This window comes from Macrobrachium rosenbergii, chromosome 53 (assembly GCF_040412425.1).
Source record: "Macrobrachium rosenbergii isolate ZJJX-2024 chromosome 53, ASM4041242v1, whole genome shotgun sequence".
NCBI lineage: Eukaryota > Metazoa > Arthropoda > Malacostraca > Decapoda > Palaemonidae > Macrobrachium > Macrobrachium rosenbergii.
The window spans coordinates 53,222,537-53,235,227 of record NC_089793.1 but is presented as its reverse complement, the minus strand read 5'-3'; positions in this window follow the sequence as shown (position 1 = coordinate 53,235,227).

Here is a 12,691-nt window from a genome sequence, read left to right as displayed (position 1 = left end):
AAATTTAGAAGAACATCAACATATCAGGACCATGCTATCTCTCCTAAGGGTCAGTGGCCTAATCATCAGTCCCAACAAATGTGCCATCACGGTCCCTTCATCAAGTTCCATATTTCTGAGATCATCCATCAGGAAGTATCTAACCAAGGAAATCATAAAAACCCACCAAGAATTGACAGGAATACTAAATTATTACCAGAGAATTTTTCCCAAAATCACAAAAATCATAGCATCATCCTATGAAGCCCTCATCAGCAATCTCAAGATACTCATTTGGGGCCCTGTCCAATAACACATCTTCAGGCAACCAAGAAAGCACTCACTTCAGCCCAACACAAACATTTTCTAACCCAGTATAAGCACTGTCATAGAGCAAAAACTGAACTGTGTCACCAAATCCCTTTTTTGACAGTCAAAAATTAAAGGCAGTAGGAAAAAAAAATACAATACATTTGAAAGTGAACTTTTTGATGCACATCTTAGCAACCATAAGCTTCTGATACCTGTTTGAGGGTACACTTTTTACCATCATGACAGATCACTAACCTCTCATCTGCACCCTCACCAAACAACAGGATATATTCTGGGTCTGTCCTCAGTACCAATCACCAAACAACTGGATGTATGGCCTGCCTACAATGCCAATTTGTAGCAGTCACCTAATTATGTGTAAGATAAAAATGTCCGCAGTAAGAACAGAAATTATTGCGGTCCATCTTGGAATACACCATAAAAAACTTGTTGACACGCTCTTACTAGACCCCAGAAATCATGACTATCAAATTTCCGAAATGAATTAAATATAGAATGACATCCCTTTCAGTGCCACAGGAAGAACAATCCTCTACAACACTACCACAGGCCACCTGCGTTCATTAATGCCAAGAAGTCTACAAAAGGTAGTGCTCAAACAATTGCTTATCCATCTTGCTGAACCACAAGTAAACTGATAACAAAAAGGCCATATGGCAGAAAGCAAAATAAGATAATTATAAAGAAGGGGCCAGAACTGTGTATCATATGCCAAACAAGCAAATTATCAGAGTATAGAATTGTGGAATTCCTTCCCTCATTTGACAACTCAGTTATCTCCACATAGACATGGAACCTCTACCACCTTAAAATGGATTTATGTACATGTTCACATCCACAGATAGCACTACACAATGGCTGAATGCTATCTCTGTGACCAAAATAGCAGGAAGTGCTTGAACAGAAGCATATCTTGATGGCTGTCTAGTATTCAGCACACCTAACAACATCACCTATGACAGATGGCCAGCTTTCCACAACAGTATAAGATCTAGTCACCAAAAGCGAGGCTGATGGAATCCTTTGGTCCCTCAAAGTGGTGCTTATCGCAAGGTGCAACTGCACTGATTAACCAACTACCCTGGGTACTTCTCAGTCTACATTTGGCCCCGAAACAAGAAATCAAAGCTCTTTCACTGAAATGGTGTTAAAGGAACCCGTCTGCACACTAAGTTAATTTTTCCCGTGATGTCCATTCAAGTCACTAAGATGTAGAATTTGAAAGACTATGTAAAAGTCATAGAATAAACCTTTCTGGCCCTATGTCCAAACATACAAAGACAAAAAAACATTCATACCTAACTAGCTAACACCTTGCATTTGTACTCAGTAGAAACAGCACCCACTTGTGTTCTCCAACTCTGCCAGAGAGAGACTTATACCAAGTCATCAAGAGGAAACTCAAAGTCTTTAAATTACTCATACACAATAGTGAGGACTGAGTTTCAGTGGACAAGCTTAAATCAGCCTACATCGGGACTGAGACATCTTTCCCATCACATTCTCCAGGTTTGAGATGGCAAATACGACTGTTGCCTGCAACATGTCTACATCAAAGTGATCAGTGTGGTGCACAACCTAAAATTTAAAGGATACAAGCTTATCTCGTTAATTCATGGAAGGTTTAACATATATGGTATCAGTGAAACAAATTTAGTGAAAAGTTTTGCATTCATATCCTTCAATGATTTTACAGCAAACCTAAAACAAAAGAGTGATTTTAAAATGACTGAATGTTTTATTTCTGAATAACTGCATACTATTCTCAGTTAAATTTACCATATATATAGATATATATATATATATATATATATATATATATATATATATATATATATATATATATATATATATATATATATATATATATATATATATATATATATATATATATATATATATATATATATATATATATATATATATATATATATATATATATATATACACATATATATATTTATCCTGCCATCATTGCTTCTGTGTATCAGTGTTCATCTGCACACACATCTTTGAATCAACACACGCACACATACTATATATTTATATATAATATATATATATATATATATATATATATATATATATATATATATATATATATATATATATATATATATATATATATATATATATATATATATATATATATATATATATATATATTTATATATATTATAAGATATTATAATATAAAACCATTCTACAGATGTTATATGTCTCTCTGTAAAAATTTTGATGTTTTGTTTGCAGATTCATCATTTATTGTGAGATATGATTTTAAAATGTCTTTTCTTACAGATAAATTGTAGTATCATGTAATCTTAAAATGTTTTGATATGTTTTTTTCCATTTGTTTAATATATTGTGCAGTGTATTGGAATTGTATACTGAGTGTTAACATGTTGTAGAGAGAGGGTGAGATTCTTATCAGATCACTACATCCTGTGTTTACTCAAGTGTGAGGGAAGTCGTGTTTGCAGAAGCCTCTTTGGTTATCGTGACGAGTTGACAGCCAATCGGCAAATTGCCTGTTATGCATTTATCATGTGTGCCTAGCCCATATTTATTAGCTGTGTCTGCCCTTATTCTTTTCCACGGTCTTGAGTAATGGAATGAGGAACAGTGAGTGAGGTAGTTGAAGTTGACATATTGGCAGCTGACCAAGAATTTGGTCCAAAATGCCTTTTTCTGCTTAACACTGAACAGGAAATGTCCATCATAGAGATAAGAGCTCTGGCATATTTCCTTCTGGGCCTTAGAGTTCCTTGTGTGTATACCACACATGTATACATGTATGTATAATGTATGTTATACTTTATGTATCATGTATTCCGGGAAGGTTTGGAGTTAAGAGTGCAGTGCTGATCCAGAGTCACGCAGTCAGAAAAGGGGTCCCTGGGATAAGCATCTCTCTCTCTCTCTCTCTCTCTCTCTCTCTCTCTCTCTCTCTCTCTCTCTCTCTCTCTCTCTCTCTCTCTCAATGATATTCCATTCATGTATAAGGGTGTGATGATATACTGATTGCTTACCTGTTTGCAAAAGTTTTGTTAAACTCACCCAAGAAGTGTATTCTTTTTGTAAGATTGATCTGAGGTGATATTATTGTTTAAGCATTGTGTAAAGTGTATAATGGTGTACCACCTAAAGAAAGGTAATGTGATGATTACTGGTTTTATTATGTTAAGAGTTAAAGTGATGTTCTAGGTAAAAGAGAATTATTATTTTGGTAAGAGGTGCGTATCCCTTATAGTGAATTCTAATGTGTCTTGTTGCTAATTATATATCATTGTGTATGTCATTGTGACTTGTAGTGCTGTCTTTGAGAAAGCCTTAGAAAGACGTGAGTTTAACCTTTTTAAAAAGTGAAGGCAATCTTTTGAAAGATTCATATAATCTTTAAACATATTTTTGTCTTAGAAATGGCTGTTGGTATATTTCCATTTTTGCATATTTCAGTCTTATATGTCTGTGCTATCATATTACTCTAATTTTATTATTACTATTTTACAAAGTTTTGTGCTGGTGATTACTTAGCATTTTGTCAGTGCATACTTATTATTGAGATTTCATTGAGTACCTGTGTTGACTTCCATTTATTGATGTCTTGGTGAACACTTTGTTGAATTTAGTTAATCAGGTATATGTTTAAAACTTGAGTGATAGTTAATGGTTTGAATCTTACTTAACCAAATTGCTTTCTTAATAAATTAAAGTTTTGTGAATTAAACTTGATGAAGAAATATTTAAATCTTACACTGTTATCAGTAAATAGTAAATCATCTTGAGATTGTGAACTCTGCATATAACTTTTGAACTTAGAAATAAATTTGTTTGTTTAAATTTTTAAAAGCACAGTGTTTCATTTTGACCACCAGTAATTAGAGAAATTAAAGAATATGTACAAGGTAAGTGATATATCTGTTTGTTCACCTGACACTTATCTACTGTAGGTGTAATAGAACCAGAGAAACAGTTATAGTGTTTGTTGAAGTGGTACCCATTGTCCACTAGTCTGTTTATGACTTATTAATTGTTACCTCACCCATAACTTGATGAGGTTGCATTGATTTTCTCAAGTGATAAGTAAGTTTTATGGGATCGCTGTACCTTTAGAAGATTCAGTCTTAATTATTTCTTATGAGGTTTCAAGTATATGGTCGTTGTGAGGTAACTGTTTGGTATTATTATTTGTGTAATAACCAGATGCTTGATCACTTCGTGACAATATATATATATATATATATATATATATATATATATATATATATATATATATATATATATATATATATATATATATATATATATATATATATATATATATATATATATATATATATATACATACATATATATACATAAAATAAATGTAAATAAAGTATGCACACACTATCATGAACACGTTGAGTAAAAAATTTTTTAACTTAACTAAACGTCCAGGTGGTTGATTTTAAAATTATGGAATGAAATAACGAAAATATAGAGTGGTTACTTATCCCATTGTTCGAAGCATTTCCGATGGAGACTTCACGAATGATGGATAACATACAACAATTAAATGCTTGTGTTTTAAGTGCTATCAGAATATGCAAATGTAAATCTACTGAAGATAAAAAAAAATATTTCGTAAAAGATAGCACTCGGCAAAAATGTCATTAATGAAGTAAGAAAAAGTAGCATAAAAGTGATATACCGTATATCTGATCGCGCTGTGCCTAAAATCGTTCGAAACGAAAATAAAGAAATAAAAGAAAACGATTTATTAGGAAAATATTTTAGAAAAAAATGGTGATAATATGGATGTCATCCAGATCTATTTAACATCCATTATGGAAAAGTACGATATCCTCCCCCCCCCCCCACTAATTCTATTTCACGTGCTGGCAGCAAAAATTTGTTTTCATCTAAAACGAACTAGCGAAAAAATTAACTTGCCTTGGAACGCTTTCAAAATAGAATTCTTACAGTCTTAAAACACAAAACTTAGTGAATTAAAACGCAATAAGTAAATAAACTGAATGCATTATCTGCTCTAAAAAAATTTTAAGGTAACAACTGAAATTATAACATTTTTTTTTACAATACTCCTTGATAATACAAGAATCATATGAAGCTTAAAGGATATTGCCCCTTCCACCAGCGTTAGCGGCGAGAAATGGAGCAAACAAAATCTCATCTTGAATCGTGAGAATGTATTGAAGTTGTCGAGAGCTTCCAAGTGTCACCATATGGGGTCCCCACAACCTTTTCAAAAAGCTAAGAAAAAATGAAGCTGTCTTAACCCGCTGCCGCCCATCAAACCTAATGTTTACCCTGTGTGTGCGTGTGCGTGTGTGTGTGTTTGTGTGTGTGTGTGTGTCCCCAAGTGTAAGTTTGCCAGCAGGAATGTTTCAGGACTAAACGAACGGAGTTTGATAAAATATAAAATACATATTCATTAGGGAACCGTCTGATTTCTTATTGAGAACCATCTCATTTGTTGTTAATCAAATATTGCGGTTTTTCGGTTTAATTCTTCTTAGCAGATTACATGTTTGTAGTCTCTTTGCCTGTTTAGGATTTATAACTGTTATGTCTCTTAATCTACGTTATACGCCTAGTTAACGGGCATTATTTATTCCCGCAACATACTTGAAGCAGAACTAGTGTAAATGGTAGATAAACAACAATTCTTAAATAATCTGGTACAGTTGTGTCAAGATAAATGATATATATCAACGGCCGGATATTCAGAGGCAGGTGGCGTATTGTTACGACAATTTTGATGACAATAATGATGGTTATTGTCATCAAAAATTAGTATTGATATTAGTAATTTTATTAATATTCAATATGTGCATCCATTAATAGTGGGCGTTCAGAAAAACACCTTTAACTTGAGGAAAATCTTTCTAAAAGTGGTTTATAATAGAATGATAATGAAAATTACGAATTGATATAAATATACTGATGCCTGGTCAAATGAAAGTATTTAATGAAACAGGAAATAATAATAAAAAAATTAAATTTCATTGGGAATTTTCCCAGCGCCACTAGAAGTTACGAGGACCAAATAGAGTTTAAAGAAAATTTCCCACTTGCCGCGGTGAGTGGCGAGCGATAAAGAGAAGATAAAATCTCTTCAGACAATCGTGAGAATGTGTTAAAATTGTCGAGAGCTTCCAAGTATCGCCAAAAAGGAGTCACCTACGACCTCATCACAAAGCCTGAGAAACTTGGGAGTTTTTTTTTCTTATTTATGGCTTTTACTCTTATACTAAGGTAGGATTCACATGGGGTAAGAAGAGACCGAATATCAGTTGTTCTTCTTATTTTGATTTTATCATTTTGCCGATAACACACACACACACACACACACATATATATATATATATATATATATATATATATATATATATATATATATATATATATATATATATATATATATATATATATATATATATATATATATATATATATATATATATATATATATATATATATATATATATATATATATATATATATATATATATATATATATATATATATATATATATATAATTAAAATCAGTGGAAGAAAATTATATAAAATATAAACGCAGTATTAAGTCGGGAAGAAAGTGAAACAACGGAGTGCAAGATCTTTCTTCTTTCTTGTAAGACATTTTCATCCGAATGACTTACAATCTATCAAGTGATAACAAAGTAGAACCAATTTTGCAAACGAGTCTAATCAATGAGGTCGAATATCAATTTAATACCTGCAAACGTCCTTTCATTTGGATCAGATCTTCAAATGAGGAAGAGCTGTTTACGATTAACCCAGGTACTTGGATAGAGACAAGAAGATGGAATTACCAAGAATACCCTATGTCTTATTTCATATGATGTCAGTCATTCAAATCCAATATTGAATATATGGAAATCTTTAGTGAAGTTTTCTGGCAAGTGATATAAACTTCTGATTTTTCCAGAAAAGGCCAAAAGGAAATATACAAGTAACTGAATAAAACAAGTCTGTTTAGCACCATTTAAAGCTCCAAGAAAAATAAAGCAACAGAATTACAAATAGACTTCTTCCAGATGACCAGTTTCTGAGATAAAACTGAAAATGCCACTAGCATCATGTTTAACATCTTCTCCAAGAATCCCGAAAAGGTTAAACCTACCATTATCACTACGGGCTCTGAAATATCTCTTCCTCCTATCCCCAAGACTGGGGCATGAGCCAGCACATTTTTCATAGTCCAGGCATAATGCCGTTTTTTAAATCCAGAAAAAGTTCTAGTGGTCTTGTCAGTTGCCTCGTATTGAAGCTATAATTTTTGGGGAAATTTCTAAAGAAAAGTGGATATTTCCTTGGAAGTAGCTCAGATTCAGCCTGCTTAGCTATTCTATCAGTCTTTTGATATCCAAGGATTCGAAAATGCGCTGAGACTAGTCAAAATGTTAGTTTTAATCATTTGCTTTAAATGGTAAGGATAAAATGTAAACTTTTCAAAATCAAAGGTCAGAGTAAAGAATACCAAGTGCTTGCAGAGCAAGAGATAATATTGAAATTGCCTTCATCCATAGCACCCATTTTTCCAATAACTTAAAATGCAAATTCTGCTGTAATGATTTCTTTGCCAGCCAGATGACCAGTAAAAATTCAGACGTTCTCGAAATAAAATACCGAAAAATCTTTTTCTGCCATTTCCATAGAGGATCATGTTTTGAAAGATAGACATTGCAATTAAATTAAAATTTCTCAACAATACAAAAAAAAAAAAAACTGAAAACACTGTCCTCACTAGAGTAATATTTATCACTAAATGGTCTTTGATTCCTTTAATTCTGGCCAGATAAGAAATCTTTAGAAATATCCAGTTAGAAGTGGTTAATGAATAATGCTCTTTTTGAACACCCTAGTGAAAAATTACATTGAGACGATTAGTTCCATGGTAGTAAAATCACAAGATGTAAAAATATTATGCCCACATCCCTAATTTTAATATAATTAAAAAAAAAATAATAATAATATTAATTTTAGCCTAGATCCATACACCCTCAACTCTGTTCTGTACGAGATGTTCAGGGGGTGTTTATAAAAAACAGACTGAAGAATGTAAGTAATCCGGATGCCTACTTTACCTTGCCTTATTTTGTCCAAGTAGCTGAGTTAATCACCAGAAGTGCGAATCCAGATGAAGCGACGTCTCTACAGCCATGATCAGATGTGGTGCAACATGATTCTTTTTGTAACGTCCAAAATCTGAAACACAATGTAACGGTTGCCAAGTAGTGTCCAACTTTCTAATTTCCAATGTCATACTTATCGATAACATTGAGAATTCACAGCCAACATTATTTTCCCTATGGGTACATAAGTATCATCCCTTTTCTGCTTTGGTATAATAAGTAATCCATGTGACATGGACTGATTTTGTTTTTTTTTTACACTGCTTAGCTCAAAGCAGGATGTGATAAGGTTGGCAGTGCCGTCAGTGACACAGCTTAACTTGCTACTTGAAGTGGCCATTGTAACTACTTCCACACCATATAACAGCAGACCTACTAAACTTAATAGTCATAAAAAAATGTCAGAATAGGAATATGAATTACAGAAAGTTTCCTTTGAAAGTTGAAACTGTGTTCATACTGCCTGTATGTTGTGAAATGATTTATAGGCCTAAAAAAATAATCTAAGCCTTCTGAGATGTAATCTTTGCTACTAAAGAATATATTTTAAGAGATTACCTATTCTCTGAAGAATAAAAGATAATGATGATTTAAATTATATGAAAAAGATGACTATCAATCAAAATATCTATTAATATCAATATCAAGGCCTCTGCAACACTTGTTTTTCAACTGGCTTGGAATGTTATTTTCTTAAAAGTCCTTTCGCTCGTTTTTGGTGTATTATTGATTCATTCATAAGGTAACTTGAAGTCCAAGAATGTGTAGATAACTTCACATTCTTTCTGGACAGAAACTGTTAATATAGGAATGTGAATGCTAAGTGTAATGTATTTTTTACCAAGTAAAGAAAACTGACACACAGAGGGCAAGGAACAAAATCTTGTCATTAATAAATGTATAAATACATAGGCAAACATTCGTTAGTAAACCATTATTTTTGCAGTGGTTAAGAATTATAATACAACCAACTTTACTTTTTATGAAAATCCAAATGTTCCTATGTCTCTATGCATTATAGACCTGCAGTATGTTCCATGTGGGCCATGTTGCTGCCACTTGAATGACTGAGTCACACATGCCTCGCCCACCCGCTGATATCAGTGTGTGCGTTTTAGCTACAGGTAACACTTTCATATTCATTTATTTATATTTTCTTCAACGTTCGGGTATGGAAATAATCAAATAGGACTATATATTTAAAATTTTATGGCTACAGGCAAACAATATTAATGTTATGAAAAACTTAAATTTTTTATCATTATTTTAACGTTTGAACCTAGGTTTTGACGAGGATATTTTTTTGTTCAATGCATCGGCGATAAGTGAACAAAAATTAAAAAAAAATATTTTGTACCTGTTTTTTCCGGAATTTGGGTACACGTGATAATTTCTTACTGTTTTGGCCTTATTTTATCAAATAAATATGTTTTGGCATTCAAATAAGAGATAAATACGTAGCATGTTAGGTTTCCAGCTCGTGAATTTTGAACAAAATCCTATGCAACAATGTAGTATCACTTATGAGCATAGCTGTACATTATAAAGGTTATATAACCTTTGATTTGGTTCTTCAAACCGAGTCTTTTCTCTATTTTTTTCGATTTAAAGTTTGCTTGACATTGCCTTACAACTGGGCGAATGATTTAGTGCTCCGTTGTTTTATTTTCTTTATGGTCACACACACACACACACACACACACACACACACACACACACACACACACACACACATATATATATATATATATATATATATATATATATATATATATATATATATATATATATATATATATATATAACTGACTATATAAATAAAGAGAAAATCCATGAAGAAAAAAAATGGAGTGCTGCGAGGCCTTTCGACTGTCGTCCTTTACTTAGCAGACTGGAGAAATATAAAAGTAATTATACAAAGAAAACTCATATAAATGACAAATGGGGATTACAAAGGAAAAAATATGTACCTGGAATCCAACACAATTGAAGAATTAGTAGAAATGCCAAAACAGGGTTAAATATTCAAGAGGTTTTCAAAGGATTGGGATCAACCATTTAGAAGCAGGGACAGGACAATTAAAAGATTATACAAGGAGGTAACTGACCACCAAAAAATGTTAGTACTATAAAATAATTATTTTTTTATTGTAAAGAATAAAAATTTTGGCAAAATGTAAATTTTTACAAATAAAAAATATATTAAGCATAAGTCAAGTTATGTATATCTTAGTTTTACTAGACCACTGAGCTGATTATGAGCTCTCCTAGGGCTGGCCCGAAGGATTAGACTTATTTTACGGGGCTAAGAACCAGTTGGTTACTTAGCAACGGGACCTACAGCTTATTGTGGAATTTCTATCACCAGAAATAAATTCCTCTAATTCTTCATTAGCCGGCTGGAGACTTGAACTCGGGCCTAGCGAGTGCTAGTCCACAACTCTACCGACTTGCCCAAGGAAGAACTAGGATACGTAGAAAATATATATAAGTAACTAATTTGTAATTAAGTCAGTGATTTTATCTTTTAGGTCATTCTTCAACATTTTCCTAATACAGGGGTCCAAATAATACATGCTAGGGGTAAGGTTAAAATTACAGCTGGAAGTAAGCTGTATAATAGTGGATTTCAAAAGATTTCTTTGAAGAGAAATCTTTCAATCTGGCAATCACTGAACTTTCAGTCCAATTTACCCTGTGATAGTTTTCACTTAAATGAATGAATATAGCATTAGATATTGGCCCAGTTTTGACTGAATACTTATGTTGCTTAATATCTACATTTAAATCTTTGCTATAGTGGCCAGTATAAAAAGAGGGGCAGTCCAAACCTGGAATTTTATATATTATGTTGCTGTTTTCTTTAATCCTATTTTTTATCCGTATGTTTTATATAATTTTTTTATTTGTAAACATTTTCATCTTGCAAAAATCGTTATTTACAAAAAAAGATAATTATTTGGTTGTACTCACATTTTTTGGTGGTCAGTCACCTCCTTGTACAATCTTTTAATTGCCCTGTCCCTGTTTCTGAACGGTTGATCCGAATCCTTTTTAAAACCTCTTCGTCAGTTCTACTAGTTGGATTGCAGGTACCCCTTTGTAATCCCATCTGTCATTTATACGAGCTTTTTGCAAACTTACGTATATATTTCTTCAGTCTGCTAAGTAAAGGACGACAGTCGAAAGGCCTCAGCACTCAGTTTTCTCTTTCCTTCGTGATGTTGTTCTTTATATATATATATATATATATATATATATATATATATATATATATATATATATATATATATATATATATATATATATATATATATATATATATATATATATATATACACATATATATAGAAATCATCAACACACAATCACGTGTGGAACAGAAATAAATTTCTGACTCACGTCGGATCGAACCCAGGTCTCTCAGGTGGAAAGCAAGGGCGTTATCCACTGGGCCATACAAGTCTAAAAGAAGCTGGAACCTGAGAGCAACTGCACCCAAGGAATTACCTGGGCAAGCTAACTGCTTGCATACCAGCGAGTTTTCCCCAACTTCCCGACTCAGCAATGACCCAATAGACAACATTTCATTCGAATTATCCCTTCTGAGTGAATAAGATAGAAATCATCAACACACAATCACGTGTGGAATAGAAATAAATTTCTGACTCACGTCAGGTCTCTCAGGTGGAAATTTCAAGGGCGTTACCCAGTCCATACAAGTCTAAGGACTGGAACCTGAGAGCAACTGCACCCAAGGAAATTACCTGGGCGTTAACTGCTTGCAACAGCCCCCAACTTCCCCGACTCAGATATGACCCAATGAGACAACATTTCATCTCGAATTATCCCTTCTGAGTGAATAAGATAACGCCCTTTTCCACCTTCCCGACGTGAGTCAGAAATTTATTTCTGTTCCACACGTGATTGTGTGTTGATGATTTCTATCTTATTCACTCAGAAGGGATAATTCGAATGAAATGTTGTCTATTGGGTCATTGCTGAGTCGGGAAGTTGGGGAAAACTATATGGTATGCAAGCAGTTAGCTTGCCCAGGTAATTCCTGCAGTTGCTCTCAGGTTCCAGCTTTAGACTTGTATGGCCCAGTGGATAACGCCCTTGCTTTCCACCTGAGAGACCTGTTGATCCTTCTGACGTGAGTCAGAATTTATATAATATACATACATATATATATATATATATATATATA